This window comes from Trichechus manatus, unplaced genomic scaffold, assembly GCF_000243295.1.
Source record: "Trichechus manatus latirostris isolate Lorelei unplaced genomic scaffold, TriManLat1.0 scaffold00013, whole genome shotgun sequence".
NCBI classification, from domain to species: domain Eukaryota; kingdom Metazoa; phylum Chordata; class Mammalia; order Sirenia; family Trichechidae; genus Trichechus; species Trichechus manatus.
In genome coordinates, this window is record NW_004443949.1 from 28,638,280 (window position 1) to 28,656,961 (window position 18,682).

Below are 18,682 nucleotides of genomic sequence, written 5' to 3' on the forward strand. Positions count from 1 at the left end.
TGAAATGTTCCCATTATTCACTGTCTTAGTTACAGAGTGCTGTTGAACAAAAGTGACCACAAATGAGTGGCTTTAAAGAACAGACTGATTTATTTTTTCACAGTTCTGGAGGCTAGAAGTCCATCCAGATTCTAGAGGGAGGTTCTATTTTAGCTTTTTGTAGCTACCAGCAATCCTTGGAGTTCTATAAGACGAGCTTATAGATTCATCTTTCTCCTCCATGCATATTTGTCTTCATATAGTGTCTTCCCTGTGTGTGTCTGTGTCTATTCTACTCTTTTTATAACTCAGAAGTGGTTAGGTTTATGACTCACTGTACTCTGGCATGACCTCATTAACATAACAAAAGAAAAACATCTATTTCCAAACAGTGTCATATTTACAAGTACAAGGGTTAGGATTTCAATACATTTTTGGCAAAGACACAACTCAATCCGCAAGATTCAGTAACTGGAGTCTCAGAGCGAAATGGTCAGGACCTTAGTCTCAGGCAGTGGACACAAGCATGGATTAGTTGCACATCAGTGGTCAACCTGTGATTTTAAGGAAAAGCACACACTGAATCTCATAAGTCACTTATCATCACCACTCATCTTTCTGATTTTTACCCAGATATTATATTGAAGAGGGGGCAGGGATAAAAGATAAGATTCTGAAAGGCCATGAAAGACCAAGTCATCCACATAACTGAATACCCGAGAAGTTGTTTGAATTATTGAATCTGATGGAAATTATTAGCTTCAATGAATCTAATGTTTGTGAATTATAATATGATCAATTATAGAAAAATGCAGAAGCTTTATTATTTTGGCAAACATGCATCTAAGACTTCATCAGCTTTTGATGTCATACATCCTTTTAAACATATCCCACTTAAACAAGCGTTTTGAATCCTTTCTTTAGATATTTCTGGGTATCTTCAATTGGGAGAATTGGGAATCCACAGATTCATCCTCGATGTAGCTTTTCTCGTTACTGTTCCTATTTAAAAAAGAGAAAAAAAAAAGCCATTTTCATTTTGATATCACTTCAGGAAACCCTGGTGGTGTAGTGGTTAAAAGTTCGGCTGCTAACCAAAAGCTCAGCAGTTCGAATCCAAGAGGTACTCTTTGGAAACCCTATGGGGCAGTTCTACTCTGTTCTATAGTGTCACTGTGAGTCGAAATCGACTTGACAGCAACGGGTTTCTTTTTGTTTTTTTTCCCTTGTGCACTTTTGCTTCTACCATACTTCTTTTTTTTTTTCTTTTTTTTTTTAAATTGTGCTTTAGGTGAAAGTTTGCAGAGCAAATTAGTTCCTCACTAAACAATTAATGCACATATTGTTTTGTGAATTTGTTGCCAACTTCATGACATGTCAACATTATCCCCTTCTTGAGCTTGGGTTCCCATTTCCATTCATCCGGCTTTTCTGTTCTCTCTTATCTTCTTGTCCTGCCCCTGGGCTAGTGTACCCATTTAGACTTGTACACATGGTTGAACCATGTGTGCTATTGTTTCTTTTATAGGCCTGACTAATCTTTGGCTAAAACGTGAACCTCAGGAGTGATTCCAGTACTGAGTTAAAAGGTCTCCGGGGGCCATACTCTCAGGGTTTCTCCAGTCTCTGTCAGACCAGTAAGATTTTTTGTGTGTGTGAGTTTGAATTTTGTTGTACATTTTTCTCCAGCTCTGTCTGAGACCCTCTACTGTGATCGCTGTCAGAGCAGTTGGTGTGGTAGCAAGGCACCATCTAGTTGTTCTGGACTCAATCTGGTGGAGCCTATAGTAGTTGTGGTCTATTAGTCCTTTGGACTAATCTTTCACTTGTGTCTTTGGTTTTCCTTATTCTTCCTTGCTCCAGATGGGGTGGTACCAGTAGACATATTTTAGGTGGCCACTCACAAGCTTTTAAGATCCCAGACGCTACTCACCAAACTAGGATGTAGAACATTTTCTTTATAAACTATGTTATGCCAATTGAGCTAGAGACCATACTTCTTTCCCCCCTAAATATTGTTTAAGAAGGTGGTATATGATCAAAAACCAATGGTACCGAAGGAAGAAGTCCAAGCTGCACTGAAGGCATCGGTGAAAAACAATGTACCATAAATTGACAGTATACCAATTGAGAAGTTTCAATAAATAGAAGCAATACTGGAAGCACTCACTTATCTATGTTAAGAAGTTTGGAAGACAATTACTTGGCCAACAGACTGGAGGAGATCCATATTCGTGCCCACTCCAAAGAAAGGAGATCCAACATACTGCAGAAACTATCAAACAATATCATTAATATCACATGCAAGTAAAATATTTCTTGAAGATAATTCAAAAACAGTTGCAGCATTACACTGACAGGAAACTGCCAGAAATGCAAGGTGAATTCAGAAGAGACATGGAAAGAGGCATATCATTCATGATGTCAGACGGATCTTGGCTGAAAGCAAAGCATACCAGAAAGATGTTTGCCTGTGTTTTATTGACTATGCAAATTCATTTGACTGTGTGGATCATAGCAAATTATGGATAGCATTGTGGAGAATGGGAATGCCAGAACACCTAATTGTGCTCATGCAGAACCTGTACATAGATCAAGAGACAGTCATTCAAACAGAACAAGGAGACACTGCATGGTTTAAAATCAGAAAAAGTGTACATCAAGGTTACATCCTTTCACCATACTTATTCAATTTGTGTGCTGAGCAAATAATCTGAGAAGCTGGGCTACATGAAGAAAAATGTGGCATCAGGATTGGAGAAAGACTAATTCACAACCTGCAATATACAGGTGACACAACCCTGCTTGCTGAAACTGCAGGGAACTTAAAGCACTTACTGATGAAGATCAAAGACTATAGCCTTCAGTGTGGATTACACCTGGACATAAAGAAAACAGAAATCCTCAAAACTGGACCAATAAGCAACATCATGATGAAAAGAGAAAAAAATTGAAATTGTCAAAGATTTCATTTTTTTTGGATCCACAAATCAACACCCACGGATGCAGCAGTCAAGAAATCAAACAATATATTGCATTGGGCAAAACTACTGCAAAAGACCTCTTTAAAGTGTTAAAAACCAAAGATGTCACTTTGGACTAAGGTGAGCCTAAACAAGCCATGGTATTTTCAATTGCCTCATATGCATGCAAAAGCTGGACAAGGAATAAGGAAGACTGAAGAAGAATTGATGCCTTTGAATTATGGCGTTGGTGAAGAATCTTGAATATACTATGGATTGCCAGAAGAAATAACAAATCTGTCTTGGAAGAAATACAGCCAGAATGCTTCTTGGAAGCGAGGATAGGGAAATTTCCTCTCACGTACTTTGGACATGTTATCAGGAGGGGAAAGGACATCATGCTTGGTAATCTAGAGGGTCAGAAAAAAAGAAGACTGTCAATGAGATGGATTGACACAGCGGCTGCAACAATGGGCTCAAACATAGCAACAGCTGTGAGGATGGTGCAGGACCAGGCAACGTTTTGTTCTGCTGCAGTTGGGGTCGCTATAAGTCAAAGACAACTCTATGGCACCTAAGAACAACATTGGTATAGACACTTCTGTCAGTTGCTCATGTGGCAGCTATAACCAAGATATAATCTTTAACATAATTTTAGCAAATGCTAAGGGAAAACAGACAGGAACTAAATAGAGATGCTTAAAATAGGAAAATATATATAGCCGTTCTCAAAGTTCACATGATTAGGCCACTCCTTAGATGTCTTCTATTAAACATCATTCTTCTTAACTTTGTACTTGCTATCAGGTAGTAACAGATACCTTTTCTCTCTGTAATAAGAGGACCCATAGACATGTCTATTCTACCTCAAATCTTGGTCTTAACTGTTAATACCTCAATAAAGGAGAAAGAAAAAAAGAAAACATACAAACAAGCAAGAAAGAAAGCAAACACACAAGCAAGTAAGCAAGAAAAAGAGAAAGAAAGAGAAAAGGAAAGGAAAGATAAGAAAAGAAAAAATAGTTTCACTCCTACTCCAGGCAATGGGTTTCCAAAGTCTTCATTTTGCTGTTCTAATATGGGCCACTTGTCAGGAAATCTTCTAAGAATGATTGACAATGGAAAGATCTGTCTATTTAATCTCTAGCTCTAGGAATTGTCTTCCTTACAGAGCTCCTACCAAGACAGGCCATAAGAACAGAACAACCAGACATCAAACCATTTACCAATATTTAGATTGTTCATCATTGAATAATACTGGGCATAGAGCTTCCTATGAACAGTCTAGGTTGGACTGGCAAGACAAGTCTAACCTTTTTCAGTGTTCTGAAATGATATCACACAATCTTCTTTATATTTTGGCCAACATTTTTTCAAACTTAACCATTCTCAAAATAGGGTCTCTACATTTTTATAATTAAAAGATCCATGAAAGTGATTTTCCCAAAACTAAGGACTTATACCAAAAAACCCAAACTCATTGCTGTTGAATTGATTCTGACTGATAGCGACCCTATAGGACAGAGTGGAACTGCCCCCTAGGGGTTCCAAGGCTGTCAATCTTCATGGAAGCAGACTGCTGCATCTTTCTCCCTTGGAGCGACTGGTGGGTTAGAACCACCAGCCTTTCGATTAGTAGCTGAGAGCTTAACCACTCCATGTAATAATGACGTGGTGGTGCTGTCTGATCTCCTTTAATTCCATAAGAGATGAAGAGAATCAAGATCAACAGCCCAAGGCTGAGTGCTATGAGGCCCAGGAAATTTGCATTTGAAAAGACATGCACACCTACCCAGAACTGCTGAGAGAATAGATTTGCATTTGAAAGAAGGACCTCCAGAAAAAAAAAAATTGTTTTGTTTTTTGAATTTCTAGCAAACAATTTGTTTTGGGCACATTGAGGCAGGAAAAGTCAGTGCACAACAGAAGACTCTTCTCTAAGTTAAATTTTATCAGAGGCCACAAAGAGTGAAGATGAGATGACTGTTGGAGAACTTGACCAGATTAGATGGATACCTGCAGCAAACCTGAATGGCTGGTACCTGAGTAACCTCACCCTGAGGACTCTTTGCCCTACTGAAGGACTAATTGTTAATGACAGGTTTGGACTGGTAAAATGATTGGGAGGAGGAAGTTATCCTCCAAGTATGAAAGAGCCATGACTAGAAAGGCCAGAAAGTGGCCTGTGGTGCGATGGATTGCTTTTATATGGCCTTTCTCACCGTGGTCTTGTAACTCCTACCAAATAACTGGGTAGAACTATGCCAATAAAGTGCTTGTGGCTCACCAAGGGGATTGGACAGCTTGCTAATAATACAAATAAGGTGCATGGTACTCTTGTGGGAGTGGGACCATGCAAATAAGGTATATGGAACCCAAATGGGGGGATTAGTCAGTTTTGCCAACCCACTAGGCTTAAAAGAGACCCAATCTCAGAGCAGGGGGGACCTTACTACCAACAACAAAAGGAGACAGGAGCAGAGCATGTCCTTTGGAACCAGGGTCCCTGTGCTAGGAGCCTCCTAGACCCCGGAGACAGAGACAGAGAGAGCTGTAACACTGGAGATGGCACAAGATGACTAGAAGCAGTGGCAGAGAAGTAGTGGCAGCAGAACCAGGAGACCAATGTGAGACAGCATGGTGGGCTTTCCAGCCTGTGGAGTAAGGTGGGTGTGCCAATGCACAGAGCCAGAGATCTGAGAGGCTTTGAGCAGACTGCTTCCTTACAGAGTGGGGTACCCCCAGCCACTTATTGGTGGAGCTAAAGAGCTCTGTAACGTTTGCCCAGGCAGGGCAGACACCAGGCTACAGGGCCCAGGGGTCGAGGGGCTGAGGGATGAGAGGCCAAGGGCCTAGGGAAAAACCTACCTGTAGGGGGCTGAGAAGCTGTCCTGACTGAAGAACTGTACCCTGAGTGTTCCTGAACCTGAATTGTAACCTGTTACTTACCTAATAAATCCCATAATTGTGAGTATTCTCTGTGAATTCTGTGTGGCCATTGCACTGAATTATGGAACCCAGCAGAGGAGTAGAGAGTACCATGGCAGGGACGGCTGGTGTTAGAATTTGTAAAAAGTTGTAGAGAGAAGGTATGTCTGACCTCTGCTTCATAGCAATCAGCCTTGAACTGTTGATCTTGATTCTCTTTCTCCCTCCTGAAATTAGAGAAGGTCAGATGCCACCATCACGTCACTATTACATGGAGTGGTTAAATTCTTGGCTACTAACTCAAAGCTTAGTGGTTCAAACCCATCAGCCTCTCCGTGGAAGAAAAATGCAGCAGTCTGCTTCCATAAAGACTGACAATCTTGGAACCCCTATAAGGCAGTTCTACTCTGTCCTATAGGGTTGCCATGAGTTGGAATTTTACCAGAGAGCAATGGAGCTTTATGTGACAAAAACTGACTCGATGGCACCCAACAACAACGACAGCACTCAGTAAGTGCCCCATAAATGATAGTTTCCTCCCTGTCATCCCTTGTAATATGATAATAAAAAATGTCTGTCAATAGAAGGGAAAAAATTATCTTTTTCATGGCCTGTGACTTAGGTAAACAAAGCTCTCTTGTGTATTTTCTATGCCATAGAAATTACTTTTATATTTTTATCATTGAATATTAACTGGAGTTCTTATTGTCACACCTTATTCTGGCATAGACATTGCAATTGTAACCTCTCAAGGAATTTACTGTTCAATTTATGCAAGTCTCCACTGTGAGCTCCAGTAAAATACCTTCAATCTTAAATTCTATATTTCAGCTCCTGGGCTATAAGGGATCTTTTATGTCATTTTGCTATTTGAAAAGAAAACAGACCTCACTCTGCCCTGGGATTTCTTTCATTAGGTAGAAATAGAATGTATAGTTGTAAAAACTGGGAATCTCCAGCAGTTACCTGGAATTGCCTCTAGTTGGTAAGGAATCTATTGTAGTCAGAATCTTTTCGCTGAAAACCCATTAACTAAGCATGTTCTATACACGTTTACTATTGAATAAGGGAGTAGGAATACCAGAGAAAAACAAGTAATGGCTTGAAATCTGAAATCCAAATCTAAATTCTCAAAGACAGAACCATATGAACTATAATTTTATGCTTTTAATTAGCAATTTTTAATACCTCATACTGCAGTGATGACTTTTTTATGCTGGAACAGCCCCTCCTTTTTTCACTCCTGAGAAGGTGTACCACATATCATATGGCTGATTCTTGGCACTTTAATTTCAACCATCCTGGCTTTTGAAAAGCCCCCTGTACAGCTCAGAGTTTCTATTTTGCTATCACGGCAAGAGCTTTTTGAGATATGCAGCAGTACACACTATGCATTTTAGATTAGAATCCACCCCCTGTCCTTTAAGTCATTGTGCCTTCTGGGGCTTTCATCATTTCTATTAATAGAAGCAAGACATTTAAAACATTTAGGCAGTTATTGTATTTGTAGTCTAATCCATACATGAGCTCTAGTACAAGGACATTTGGTCATGTGTCCTATAGCACCTTCTTTTCAGCATCACTTACTGTTCATTAAATGAGAGAAAATATTTTTTCACCTAATAGGGTGATAAAATAAAACACTTATATTTGGGGAGTGAACTACCTAGACATAGTCATCTCAGAAATAATTTCCATTATATAACTTTGCTGTCAAATAGCTAGTGATTAACAAGGTACTCAGAAAGTACATTTTGGCTTTAAAAATAGTAATTTTTTTTAACCAGAAATCAACACTAGAAGGCTATGAATTATCTAAGAGTGATCTTGAGAAATGTTTTGTTTACATAGTAACAGTGAATTCTCACCTATTTTTTTAAATGACAAAGAGTAACTAAGAAATTCTACTAATATTTTTGTATTAGTAATTTTAGAGGAATTTTTATTACTTTTCTGACTCAAAATAACAGTAGTCATCGAAATAACACTACGTGCCACAAATAAAATCTTTTTCTAAAAATAAATTCCTATGTTGCCACATCTCCCCCACCATCTCTGCATAGATACAATATTTATCAGCTTTTTTATCCCTCTAAAGTAGTTGGGGAGATAGTTTGAAAAAAATTCATGGGGTGCAAAATGTTCATTTTGGACTTTACCTTTTTATTCTCCTATTTGTTGTATTCATGGAGAAAGTCAAAAAGAGTTTGTTGTTGTTGTTTTCTTCAAAATATTATCTACCAAAAGACAAAGCAGTTTCCAGAAAGATTCCCTGCCATCATCGCTTCTTCCTGCAGCAAAAATGACGATGTTTTCTGGTACATTTTATTTTAGAAAAATACAAATTTTAAAAACCCAAGTTTATGACTAACAGAAAATTTCAAATATGTGCCAGATCTTAGCAGTTTTCAAATACTGTGTCTATTTTCTTGTACCTGTTAGTTTTATTTCCTCTTGAAGGATAATGCTGAAACCTTGTGCTTATTGGTGATTTGATTTTCTATGATTTACTATAATTACAAGAATGGGAGGCTGATAGCATGAAGCCATGTTTTATTGTACTAGAAGAGACTTTTCACCATAGGGGGCAAAACAAGGGAAAAAAAAGAGTTTGCGGAAGAGGCCAGTTTCTTAGTGTATACTGCTGGAACTGGTGAAAAAATATTCATTTAGGAAAATGCATAATTATGGTAAGTCCTGGAATGATGAGATGGAAAATAAAGGTCAAAATTAGGAACAATAGCAAAAGAAAAGCAACATTTTAAATTTATTTCCAACAGAGCAGAACCTAGTCTTCAAAGACTCTAAAGTCAAGTCATTAAATAATAAGGTAGTTTTTATTGAGTAGACTTGCAGGATACCCAATATAATTAGATAGTAGGCCCTGGAGGATTTACAGGATTTAAGATTTTTGTAAGCAACCAGTTACTAAAAGACCTACCCCAGATTTGAGTAAATCTCACATCTGTAAGCTGTTTTGGAATTTTGCTTTGAACCTTGGGAGGCACTTTAACCCAACAGTCCCTTTTCTTCCACTGGCTTCTTCTACTTTTAGCCTCATACTACGTAGTTTTATGTTTCTTTTCTGACTCTCTCTCCCTCAAAACTCTACCCTTTTTTTTTTCTTTTCCCTTTAAGTAGATGTCTCTCCTGCAGATCATTTAAATAAACTGCTAAAACATTTTCAATACCAAAACGTTATTTTTAAATGCTCTATTTTAAATAATAGAGGAATTTTGCATTGCTCTTTTATTTCTGATGTTTTAGAATGGAAATATATATTTTTAATACAATTGAACTCTCTACATAGGTGTAGTTTTCCGAAGTATTCATAATGAGTTCTTAATTTAGAAAGGGAAAATAAGTGAAGCAACATGATTCAACATGTTATAGGGAATTCTATAGACAGAAAATTCAATAGCTGACCAAACTATGTTTTGTACTCTGATAGGCGGTCCAAGGCATTGTTTAGATTTATTATATTTCACTCCGGTTCAATCTTGTCTTGTAGCTTTTCTTGTCTCCCACGGGCCCATTTCTCTTGGTTTGCTTTGTCTTCAGTGTCTAAATCTGGAAATCTCCTTTCTTCATTTTCCGTCATTCTTCCCTTATAAAAAGGGTTTCTGGATGTAAGCGCTTTCCAGTCATTTTAATTTCTTAGACAAATAAAAGAGAGCTGCATGCATGTATTAATACATTTTTAATAGCCACTACTGACAGACAGGGCATTTTCTTGGTATTGTTTTGAACTGCTATTATCTTAAGAGTTTTATTTTTATCAATATCTATTGTGACATCCAGTTAAAATGACAAAGACTCCCATGCTGGGCAAACTGAGGAAACCCTTTAGTTCACAGAATAAAGGGCTGAGACTGACTGTAGAGAATTTTTTTTTTCTCATTTTTGTTCATATTCTGTTGATGCTACAAGCCCCAAAAAACCAAGCCTGTTGCTGTGGAGTTGATTCCAGCTTAGAGTGACCTTATAGTACAGAGTAGAACCGCCCCATAGGATTTCCCAGGCTGTGATCTTTATGGAAACAGACTGCCACATCTTTCTCCTGCCAACATTTTGGTTAGCAACCGAGTGCTTAACTGCTGCTCCACCAGCACTCCTTCTATTGATGGTATAGTTCTTTTTAAATAATTCTCATGTACTGTTAAGGCAACATAGTATCTAGTATACAGATAACTTTTTCACTGTCTGCTATAAAGTTACATGAGATTTGGTATGTTGCTGCCATCTATGGACAAGAAATGAATACTGATTTTAACTTTAAACAGTACATGTTAATATTTTCACATATACTTACATTACCTTTTACAAAACTCTAAGGAATACTTGTTTGCTTATCTATGCATATAATCTACCTATTAACATCTATTAAAGCTCCAAAGAGGATCAATTTAAGAGAAATAGATTCAGAAAATACAGGTAGCAACATGCAAACATTCTATAGATACAATATATAGTCTCTTACAGTTGCCAAAATATTTTCACATACTTATCTTTCAAGATTATTGTTGTTGTTGTCAATGTTATTGATAGTTGCCCGTTGAGTCAGCTCCAACTCATGGCAACCTTATGGAAAACCAAACATTGGCCTGTCCTGTCTCGTCTTCAAGATCATTGGTATGTTTGAGTTCATTGTGATTATTATGCCAACGCATTTTGTTGAGGGTTTCCTCATTTTTGCTGACCCTCTACTTTACCAAACTTGATGGCCTTTTCTATCTATTGGTAATATATTATGTTATTAGCCTATTTTACAGATAAAGATTAGACCAAGAGAATGTAAGAGCCCAAGTCACTGAGCTGATGAAGGGAAGAGTTGGGGCTTGAAACCAGGTTTCTTGATTCCACTCTGTGGGATCTCTTTCCCGTGCTTTGCAGGACCTGGACTTTCAGAACACTTGTTCCTTAACCTTTGCTCAAGTGAGCCACTATGTATAAGCAGCTACTACTGTCATGGATTGAATTGTGTTCCCGCAAAATATCTGTCAACTTGGCTAGGTCATGATTCCCAGTATTGTACGACTGTCTACCATTTTGTCATCTGATGTGATTTCCCTATGTGTTGTACATCCTATCACTAAGATGTAATGAGATGGATTAGCGGTAGTTATGTTGATAAGATCTACAAGATTAGATAGTAGATTTTTATATCTCTTTTGAGATATAAAAGAGAGAAGTGAGCAGAGAGACATGGGGGACCCATACCACCGAGAAAGCAGTGCTGGGAGCAAAGCGTGTCCTTTGGACCCAGGGTTCCTGCAAGGAGAAGCTCTTAGACCAAGGGAAGATTGATGACAGAAGCCTTCCTCCAAAGCTGGCGCCCTGAATTCATACTTCTAGCCTACTGAACTGTGAGAAAATAAATGTCTTTTTGGTAAAGCCATCCACTTGTGGTATTTCTATTATAGCAGCACTAGATGACCAAGACAACTACCTAATCAGATCTCTGCTCATTTATTCTTCCAACAAATGTTTGAGGGCCTACCCTGTACCAAAAACTGTTTTAGGCTTAGAACAGAATTAAGGAAACTGCTGGAATCAAGGAAAGCAAGGTCTCTGCAATCTTCACGCTCACATTCTAGTGCAGGGGGATACAACTAATGCAAATAAATAGATGGGTCAGCAGGAGCAGTTTAGAGGGTGGTAAGAGCAATGAAGAATATATAACTGAGTGATACGATAGTGAGTATTAAGTCACTGCTAACCATATAGAAATAAATACAAAAGAAGTAAAATACACAACCAGTGCTTTCAGAAACTTAGAGCCTGATTGAGAAGACAGAACAAATGATGCTATAAATAACAGTACAAAATAATGAAGTAGATATCAGGGGATGGTGATATAAAACAGCACTTCACTGTGCTTATCTCACACTCTATGAACTTCAGGGTCACAGAGTTAGTAAAGCTTAGTACTGGCTGGAATGGTAAAGATGCCTTCAAAATGGATACAATGGATAGTTTTAACAAGGCCTTGACAGAGCATTCAATTCTGATAGAGACGGTACTGACTCCAAGGAAATATTTAGCAAAGACACAATTGTGGGGCATAATGTGGAATCTCCTAACACAGGTATTTAGCACCACCGCAGGCCTTGTTAGATATTGCACTTCCAGACATTTACTGGTTCTTTCTTTTTTTTTTTTCCTTTTTTCTTTGGTCTTGGCTCTGTGTCTACAACTACATTCCTATGATAATCTTATTCTGATCTCATTGGGTTTCTTCAAAACAAAATGAAACAAAATTAATACTACCATAATCTGGATTATATTTATGTGTTTATTCTGAATTGCATTTCTGACATATTTATTAAAATTTAGAAGTAAATTAGCATGTAAACTTAGAAAAACAGAACAAGTAGATACTTGCTAATATGTGGTGTCTTAGTGATCTCGTGCTGCTATAGCAGAAATACCACAAGTGCGTGGCTTTAACAAACAGAAATGTATTCTCTCACAGTTTAGCAGGCTAGAAGTCTGAATTCAGGGCACCAGCCCTAAGGAAAGGCTTTGTCTCTTCGCACTCTGGGGGAAAGTCCTCGTCCCTTGGTTCCTTGGTGATCTTCATGTGATACGGCATCTGTCTTTCCCCATCTCTGCTTCTTCTCTATGCCTACTCTGCTCTTTCATATCTCAAGAGAGATTGACTTAAAAGACGCTCTACACTAACACACTCTAACTATCATAACAAAAAAACTCTTTTTTCAAATGGGATTATAATTACAGGTATAGGGGTTAGGATTTACAACACATATTTTGGGGGGACACAATTCAGTCCATAACATTTGGTATTCTCTGTACAATGTAAGAATTTGTTGAAATATTCTCTTTCACAACAGTGTTTGTAATTGAATCTAACTTTTTAAGATATATCATGAAATACCTTATTCTTTTTAAAAAATAAATTCAACTTAAATTCTAATAATAAATAATTTGTTACTTAAAAAAGATATGCACATGGCACCGTGTGCTTGTTGTTAGGTGCCATCAAGTCAGTTCCAACTCACAGAGACCCTAGGTACAACAGAATGCAACACTGTTAAAGGGCACTAAAACAGTATAAAATTCATATTTTTTTCTCTTGCAAAAAAAATCAATTCTGATTCCCTGTTATGAAGAACTCCTTATTCTATTTCTAGAGTGCATCCTCAAGCAATGTACCACCTATCTAAATACTAATATCTCAGGTCAAGTAACCATAAGCAAAAACATACAGTAACTTTCTTTTTCTTATGTCAGTTGTAGAGTTAGGAAAATAGAAGTTTGAGACAAAGAGAGATTTTTGAAATGATTTGTAGGTATACACTTAATTCTAAGTTATGTCCATAGAGTAGAGATTTATCACTGAACAGGTTAATTTCTTCAGTGTAAATAACCCATTCTGAATCTGCAACTTAAAGTGGCTCTTTGGATGTGTAATTGAGCCAATGGATTGACGAATTGTCAGCTCACCTCTCTGTGCTATTTGGTTGCACTTGACTCTCTATAAAGGCAATGATACTAATTGAAAGCACAAGTACACTTTGGCTGTTAGTCAGACAAGACATACATTAATAAACCAAATTTTCTACTTTTATTCATCTATCACGAATAATGTTATTACTATGAAATGCATTATGGAAGCTATATTCTATTTTCTTCACAAATGACATGAGATGAAATCTGAACTGCTTATTTTTACAGCACATGGTATAATGAGCATTTTTGATTCAAGTCCTTTCAATGTTTTTTGCCCTTCTCCTGAAAACTGCCATTTTTTAAAGCACCATTACTAACTTAAAATGATTGACATCATTAAGGAAAGGACTATAATAAACTGCCTTGGACCTTTTTCATTTAAGTGTTACTGTAAGTAATCGTGGGCATGCCAGCGAAGCATGGATAACATCTCTTTCAATTCAGTTTCTAATTTAAAGATCAAGTACCTGGAGATCCTCTGTATTTGTTGCTCCAGATTAGCTTCATACCTATGATTTTCAATATTTGTAGATTTCTAATCCTCTTGTCTTTTTGAATATGTTAATTCAGAAAGGTATTTAAGTGATATTTCCTGTAACTTTTGTTTTATTATAGTTTGTATATATCTGCAGGCATATATACTTATGGAGTCCTGAATGATACAAATGGTTAATGTTCTCAGCTGCTAACCAAAAGGTTGGAGGTTTGAGTCTATCTGGAGACTCCTCAGAAGAAAGGCCTGGTGATTTACTTCCAAAAAATGAGCCATTGAAAACCCTATGGAGTACAGTTCTACTCTGGCACACGTGAGGTCACCATGAGTCATAACAGCCTTGATGGCAAGTGGTACTTGCATATTTATGGAAATGCACAAATACATAATTTAAGTCAGCTTAAAAGTAAGATAAAGTCAAAGGCTTTCCTCGGGAGGTGTATTTCTGCTCAGTTTTTGAGATTATGTAGTCTAATGCATTGTAGTCTAATGTAGTCTAATGTATTGAGGATAAAGGTGTGGAGTGAGGATGAGCATTCCAGGAAGAGAAATGAGACAGTGAATTTGGCAAAAATATTAAGATATATATAAGCTTGAGGTATTTGGAGCTTAAGATGTATAAAGGAAAGTGAAATATGAATCTAGAGAGTAAGGTGGGAGCTGGATCATAAAAGTCATTGTATCTCATGCTAAGCATTTTAGTTTATCGTTTTGTAATGGGGTGGAGAGGAGATCAGGAAGTGGTTTGAAATGTTTTAAACTGAGTAATGAAAGCATGATTAGATTCTACTTTAGAAAGACCATTTGACAGGAGTGTGGAGGATGAATTGGGTTGGGGATTTGGGTGGAGCCAAGGAGATTAGTAGCCCAGGTTATTGATGACTTAACGCTGTGGCTTTAGGATATAAAGAAGGAGATAGAAAAGTAGAACATTTAGGTGGTACAATCATCAGGGCCTGCTAACCAAATAAATGTGGGAACTGAAGAAGAGCCGAGGGTTTAGGATGACTCCATATGTTCTGCCATGAGCAAGTATGGATGGTGACGCCCTTAACTACAGTAAATGATAAGAAGAGGCAGATTTGACGGGAAAAATCATGAATTCAATTTGTTCTTTTTTGTTGTAGAGTAGTATTACATGGTATGCTTGTACAACAGTTTGTTTAATCATTTATCCATAGAAGAACAAGTAGATTGTTTCTAGATTTTGACTATTACATATAAAACCACAGTAAACATTCACCTACTGGTTTTTGTGTCAACCCAAGTTTTCATTTCTCTGGTAAATGTCCAGGAGTATAATTGTTGGGTTGCATGGTATTTGCATGTCTAGTTTTAATACTGCCAAAGTGTTTTCCTGATTGACTGTATGAGTTTATATTCCCAGTAGCAATGCATGAGTTATCCCATTTCTCCGCATCCTTGCCAGCATTTGGTATTTTCACAGCTTTTTATTTTAGCCATTCTGATAGGTGTGTAGTGATGTATCATTATGGTTTTAATTTGCATTTCCCTCATAGCAAATTATGTTAAACATCTTTTCATGTGCTTATTTATCATCTTTTTATCTCCTTCAGTAAAATGCCTGCTCAAGTCTGGAAGCTTTTTGACACTAGAAAAGTTAGGAGGCCACCGCAGTAAACCAGAGGGAAGGAGATGGGAACCCATACCAGAAAAGTGTTGGGGGAGGGAGGTTGAAGAGTGAAGTTCAAGAGAACTTTAAGGACTGGTTATTTGGAGATGAAGATGTGGAGATGAGTAAACTTATAGATAATACCCAGGTTTCTGACCTGGCAATTTGTTGTAAATTCAATGGCCAATTCACTTGGTTAAGGAGAAAATCAAAGGGAAAGAGTAGTGTAAGCAAGAGATATTTTTCTGAAGAACTTTGAAGTATCTACAAATGTATGTGAGATGATGATGATTGAAGAGCTCTAAACATTATTGAAGGAGCCCTGGCTGCACAATGGTTAAGCACTCAACTGCTAACTGAAAGGTCAGTGATTTGAACCCACTGGCCACTTCATGGGAGAAAAGACCTGGCCATCTGCTCCCCTAAAGATTTCAGCTCTGTCCTACAGGGTCATTATGAGTTGGATTGGACTCTGTGGCACCCAACAACAACAAACATCATTGGAGTCTGTGATTAAATTTGTTTCTTCTGTTAGGTCATTTAGCTTGTCAGTAAAGTGTGATAGCCATGAAATTGGTTGCATTATTCTGGAATGCTGATTTTAGATGGAAAAGAAATGATTGTATATAAAGCACAAAAACAGATCATTCATGTAGGAACATTTGAAAATAAATTGCACAGTAAATTTTCTTTCATCCTTTTTTGTTCAAGGAATAGAACTGCTAGCAAGTCTGCTGATCAATAGAGACTCTCATGTTTATTATATTAATTACTAAATAATTGTATAATCCTTCTTTAAATACATACACAAACACACACACACACAACTTGACTCATGTTCCCACAATACAATACTAAATAAAATGAAGAATATTACTTAACAATTTTATATGCATATTTGAAATAAGAGTAGACTTTGGGGCTACTTTACCTACGAAATTGCAACAATTCTATGCAACAGATGGGGAAATTAGTGTCTTCTGTATAAGAAAACTGGAACACCACAAAAATTTAGCGTAGCCTTGCTATGTAAGAGGATGTAATTTTGAGTCTTGAGTCATAGGAAAATAAGTTGTAAGTGAATAGATTGTAGGCTGTGAAAGCCAAATAAACATTTTCATAGGTAAATATTTCCACAAAGTCTGCACATGATAAGGGTTCAGTTAATGTTAACTTGATGAGACTGAGTAAATGATTGTGTTCAGGAGGAGCTAGATAAGTTTAAAGGTTAATGGCTGCTTGCATAAGTGTACACACTATATTTACATAGGCATCAATTCCCGTTATAAAGAATTGTTCCAGGGAGACAAGCACTTCTAGCCACCAACCATCAAACCTCATTCTACACTAAAACAGAGGGCAGAGTGTGGTAAAGAATGAGCATATCAGTTTCTCTGTACTGAGGTTGGGTAAATTTTTACTTTGTGTCTAAAACTTTTCAGAGTAAAAACAAAACCAATAAAACTCTAAAAAAATGTGGAGGGTTTTTTAATCCAAAGCATTGGCAGAAACCTGGGGGAAGGATTTAAAAGAGGCCAGTACAATGAGAAGTAGCCGGGCCTTAAGGACAAGTGGGTTCCTTATCATAGAGAATAATTTAAATCTTTTTTTTTTTTTTAAGAATAGTGGTTATGTTATTTTGTGCAAAAAAATTGAAATATGATAAGCAAAGCTTCTGCAAGGCATAAATTAGAAAAGACAAAGAGAAATCCAATTACTATGACGCATTAGTGATAACCATCTTTAATGCTTAACGAACATTTAATTTTTTTAAGTTGTCATGTAAATATTATTCTTACTAAGATTCATTATTACATATTTTAGAAAGTAAAAAAAGGTTTGGAAGATTTTATATTTCATAAAATAATTCACAGGAGAGAAGTATTTCAACAATTTTCATTGACACTTGTTTCAAGTTTATTGTATATTGTATTCAGTGTGTAGCTTCTCTGATCTGTGGATTTTTGTGGAAATGTTGAGCTCTTAAGCACTCCTGATTTTAGTTATACAGGCCCACCCTCAACCAAAAGTTCAGCTAATGACTTTAGAATGGCTACCCTTATTTGCATGAAGATATTGATACGCCAAGTATTTCGCGGATACCTATCTGTCAGTCAAACCCTTTATCTTGAGTATAATACCTAACTTCCACAGTACAGAAAGCTGTCCATTTATCTAAGACAGTCCCAGGCAGGCAGGAATATGCTGTCTTGGACTACATCCTTTCCTTAATGTATAACCCATGTCTCATGAATTGTCAGGTAATTTGAAAGGAAAAGTATCACTGTACATCTTTCTCATTCAAATTACATTGTCCATCTTCCTTCTCCTAGCCTCTACCCTGCCTGTATTTCTTGGAACTCTTTCAGCATATAAAATTAACCAGGCAAAAAATAGGAAAGTTACCTAACCACTTATTGAAATATGAAACTAAATTCTCAGTCCAATTCCTTTTCATAGTCTGGCATATTATAAAAGTACATAAGCAATTTAAGTATCCATTACTGTACCTTTGAGGAGTTGAAGATTTATAAGAGAAATGCTCAGCTTTCTATCTCGGTGAAGCAGAGGGTAGAGCAGAAGTAAAGCTTTTGCCTGATTTGCTAAAGAGGCAGAGTCTCAATTAGATGGAGGCGGAGAGATGTGTTCTTGGCAACCAAGGTTTGTTTCTGAGGTGAGGTGGGAGCAAAGATGTGCTTAACTCGCTGGAAGAACCAGATTATGAGTATTCTGTTCTATTATGAAGTGTGCTATCACAAACGCATTGCATACAAAAGTGGAGCTCTGTGTGTGTGTGTTTGTGTGTGTGTGTGTGTGTGTGTGTGTAATATGCATGCACGTTTCTGAATTTATTTTTTTAATTCAAGGGACACTGGGAAAATGAAAGAGAACCTGAATAAGTTGGGTATGCTGGGTATTTATTTATGCAGCTAGTTAGGGACATCTTAGATTAAGGGTCTTAATTTGCCTTGAGCTATGGGCAGGCCTTGGAAAATTCTAAGTGGAAGCTTTCCTTGGGAAAGAGAGTCTATAATGTAATCAGATATTTGGAGGTTTGTGTGACCCATGATGACTTTATGATCATTGACTTAGTGTAAACAGGGACCAACTAAAATTATTTTGGACATTCTCTTCGGGGCTTTTGTCCACGAGAAATTAATTTCCTTGGGATATTACCTAACAGAATCCAGGAAAGCTACACCACACACACAC

At 37.2% G+C, this 18,682-nt stretch overlaps 1 long non-coding RNA gene across 1 annotated transcript; it reads right to left on the minus strand.

The window, feature by feature from the left end:
* Nucleotides 1-729: 729 nt before the first annotated feature.
* Nucleotides 730-18,106, minus strand: LOC111819613 (uncharacterized). Its single transcript, XR_002823195.1, has 4 exons — nucleotides 17,980-18,106; nucleotides 8,030-8,161; nucleotides 5,892-6,097; nucleotides 730-981 (listed from the first exon to the last, which is right to left on the minus strand). It is a non-coding gene; the product is annotated as an uncharacterized LOC111819613 (long non-coding RNA).
* Between the last annotated feature and the right edge of the window lie 576 nt (nucleotides 18,107-18,682).